Genomic DNA, 4,232 nt, shown 5'->3' with positions numbered 1-4,232 from the left:
TATGAGTGTGAGTGTGTGTGAGTATGTGTGTGTATGAGTATGTGTGTGTATGAGTGTGAGTGTATATGAGTATGTGTGTGTATGAGTATGTGTGTATGAGTATGTGTGTGTATGAGTATGTGTGTATATGAGTGTGTATGAGTGTGTGTGTATATGAGTGTGAGTGTGTGTATGAGTATGTGTGTATATGAGTGTGTGTGTATGAGTATGTGTGTATATGAGTGTGTGTGTGTATGAGTGTGTGTGTGTGTGTGTATATGAGTGTGAGTGTGTGTATATGAGTGTGTGTATGAGTGTGTGTGTGTGTATATGAGTGTGAGTGTGTGTATGAGTATGTGTGTATATGAGTGTGTGTGTGTATGAGTGTGTATATGAGTGTGAGTGTGTGTATGAGTATGTGTGTATATGAGTGTGTGTGTGTATGAGTATGTGTGTATATGAGTGTGTGTGTGTGTGTGTGTCTGTGTATATGAATCTATAAAGGTTATTTTATTTTTATATGTTCATGTAAGTTCCACGAATGAAGGCCTTAAAAGGTCTTAAATCTGAGCCAAAAGACTTAATTCCATTAAGTCCTGGCATTAAATGTTGCAAAAAAAAATGAATATCTTCCTCAGTATTTCCATCTTGTTTTCCAGTACAAATATCTAAACATCCTTAAATCAAGATACATTTACTTGAGAAGTACAATCAAGATATGAAGTCTTGTTTTCAGGGTTGCCAGATTGAGTCAACGGTTTTCAGCACCCTTTAAGAAAAACCCACCTGAAACATTTAATGCCGAAAGAATGTGATAGAGTTTTATCACCATGTCAACCAGTGTTGATAAGGACCATTTTACCTCCTTAATGATCATGACAGTACAAAACTATAAAACTGAATCAGTTTCCCGGCCAGGAGAACAGTGCAACAGGAAATGCATCAAAACAAAAGAGAATGAGCAAATATGACAAAAATGTCCAAACCTAAAGCATGTCAAATATTTGCAAACGGCAGCCCAAAAAATGTACGAACTCATTTAAAACAAATGCATCATTTTCAGTGTCAACAGCAAAAACAAGCCAATGCATATGTAGACAAAAAACCCCAAAAGATCAGAATTAAGCAGCGTAATTAGTGCAACGAGGTAACTGTTAGTGTGAACGCACACGCTCATGCACACACCGCTACAGCCGAAGAAAATGCACATACTGTAGATGCAACTTATATTTATGCCACTTTGGCATTGCAGTCACTTTAATATACAGTTACAAGTTCAAATTTGGTCCCTTATTGCACTGAAAACCCGTCACTCATGTCTCAGCAACACAAGAAGGTGTGTGTATGAGTATGTGTGTATATGAGTGTGTGTGTGTATGAGTATGTGTGTATATGAGTGTGTGTGTGTGTGTGTGTCTGTGTATATGAATCTATAAAGGTTATTTTATTTTTATATGTTCATGTAAGTTCCACGAATGAAGGCCTTAAAAGGTCTTAAATCTGAGCCAAAAGACTTAATTCCATTAAGTCCTGGCATTAAATGTTGCAAAAAAAAATGAATATCTTCCTCAGTATTTCCATCTTGTTTTCCAGTACAAATATCTAAACATCCTTAAATCAAGATACATTTACTTGAGAAGTACAATCAAGATATGAAGTCTTGTTTTCAGGGTTGCCAGATTGAGTCAACGGTTTTCAGCACCCTTTAAGAAAAACCCACCTGAAACATTTAATGCCGAAAGAATGTGATAGAGTTTTATCACCGGCATATAGTATAATAAGCAGGTTTCAATTAAGCGGTTAATCAGGTCACGCGCTCCGCGGCCGAATGTTTAAAGGTGTGTGAAATATTCCCTGCGCGGTGGCAGAACAAAACCCTGTGTCTTACCTTTTGAAACGGCAAGTCAATAATTTGACGACGCCATCTACATTCAGCAGCAGGAACGATAGAGCTTCAGGAAACCTCACGCGGCTCTGCACGGTTTGCTCATTTGAATATTCTAATTTCAGCGTGTTCACGTCACTCATCCGCTTGTGAAATTTAATTATTCCATTAAAGTCAAAAACCACACATGAACATATAAAAATAAAATAACCTTTACAAAACTTAATTTCAAGTTGTGTAAACTTAATTTTCAGCGCCGTTAAACTGCTGTCAGCGCCTCCAGGCTCTCGGTCCTCCGTTAACCCTAACCCTAACGCTAACCTAACCCTAACTAACGCTAACCCAACCCTAACCCTAACTAACGCTAACCTAACCCTAACCCTAACTAACCCTAACCCTAACCAGTGCTCGAACATCTGCAGCCGCAGAGCCTCCAAACCACTCCGTCACTGTCCCGAAGCTTCTCTCGGACTGCGATCAGAAACAGAACTCGCTGAACGTGTGAAGAAAAGCGTCTTCCTCATGAGTGTAAGCCGAGCCGCACATGACCTGCAGAACACATTAGTAGCTCAATGGTACGCACTGTTTATTTATATTTTCTTGCATGTCATGCGGGGCTCGGTATAAATGTATTGTTCTGTCAAAGGAGAAACTTCTCTGCAAACCCCTGAACTCAGACCGACTCCTTTCAGCTCTCTGGACTCGTGTTCTTGTTCGAATGCATTTGTGTGCTGCGTGTTTGTTATATTGTATGTCTTGAAGCTTTGAGCAGTTTAACACTTAAAGGCAGAGTAAGGGATTTCTGGTAGCTAATGTTGATATTTGAAATCACCAAAACAAACACGCCCCTACCCCAAAAGGGTCTTGCCCCTATTTTGATAGCTCCGCCCCACACATACGTACGCAACCCAGGCAACGATTAGTTCTGTGAAACAAAGCAAAACCAATATTACACCGTGTCTACGGACGTGAGCGGCGCGGTGCAACAAATCCCCGAGACAGAAAACTGCTGCCGGGTTCTATTTATGACGTGCTGACAAATTTCAAATGGTTTTCAACGGTCGTTTGATCGCGTCCAGTGTAGGCAGACTTTAGCTGTTGTAGACACGGTGTTACTCACCTATTGAGAAGAAACAAAGCAACCTCGGCGTCCGATCGCAGGCCTCCGCTCCTTGAGTTCTCTCCAGCGATGGAAAGCTGATCCGATATTTACACGGGTCCTACTTCTTAACCTTATCGTTCCGCAGACGTTTTCCTCTTTTGTTTTTTATCCACCATCTCTATCTCTCTGTCGCTCGGCTCGGCTAATGTCCGTCCCATGCACTGAAAGCTCTCTCCTCCACATCAAGAGTAGACACGCCCCTTATTGCTGATTGGCAACAAGTTTGTTTTGCGATTCGGCCCAAATCAGTTTTCTAAAGTGTTTTTGAAAAATCACATACCCCGCCTTTAAAGCAGCACTATGTAACTTTTTCTGTGTTCAAAATTTACTAAATGTACATAATGAGCGAGTACATCATGAATTCATCTTCCAAACCGCGTCTTTGTCTTATTCCGAATCACTACGGTACACTTATAATAAGTACTTATATTTGGACTATTGTAGCCTGGTCGGGTCGTCACCGCTGCGGAGTAACACATACCTGCGTGAATCGCCATAGACATAAACTTAGAGAAGTAGCTCCGGTTGGAATATTCTTCCGCGGGATGTGTGCAGTTCTGTTTATTAATTGCTAGAGTGCCAAAAAACAGCGCTGCTTTAATATTTCTCTTGTGGCCCGAACATAGGCTAGTGGCTGGGGAGATGGGAGGGGGGATTAAAATAAAGAAAGAAAGAAGAAACGTAGGCTATTTCGTGTTGTTGTTTTTTTCTTTTTTAAAAAGTCGGTGCTTGAAATAAAGCTTTTTCACTGATGATTGCAGTGTTAATAATTTTAATTATAGACCTATAATTAATTGTATAATAAACCGGTTTTGAAAAACCTTTTAAAAAACCTTTTCAATGAGGAGTAAGCTAGCCTAATCTTTATTATCCTCGCAGCGCATCAGTTATGCGGTGGTGTGCTATGAAATTATTGCGGGGCAAATTAATTGTAGCCTAATATTAATTTAATAATAAAAGTAACTTAATAATAATAATAGGCCTAATAGGCTAATAAGAAGAATGTAAGTGTAACAGGCCTATGTTAATTGAAAATGCCAAATTAGATATAACTAAAGTGTATAAAATTATTTTATTCAGATATGTCATGTTTGTGATTTTTTAAATTTATTTGTTAATTCGTTATTTAAATTAATAGGCCTACAAATTAGGAAACGGGTGCAGTTAATCGCCGGCGTCAGTCACAAAATATATACATATATATAT

This window comes from Sinocyclocheilus rhinocerous, unplaced genomic scaffold (genome assembly GCF_001515625.1).
Source record: "Sinocyclocheilus rhinocerous isolate Xijiao unplaced genomic scaffold, SAMN03320098_v1.1 scaffold5693, whole genome shotgun sequence".
NCBI classification, from domain to species: domain Eukaryota; kingdom Metazoa; phylum Chordata; class Actinopteri; order Cypriniformes; family Cyprinidae; genus Sinocyclocheilus; species Sinocyclocheilus rhinocerous.
This window is presented reverse-complemented; position numbering follows the sequence as displayed.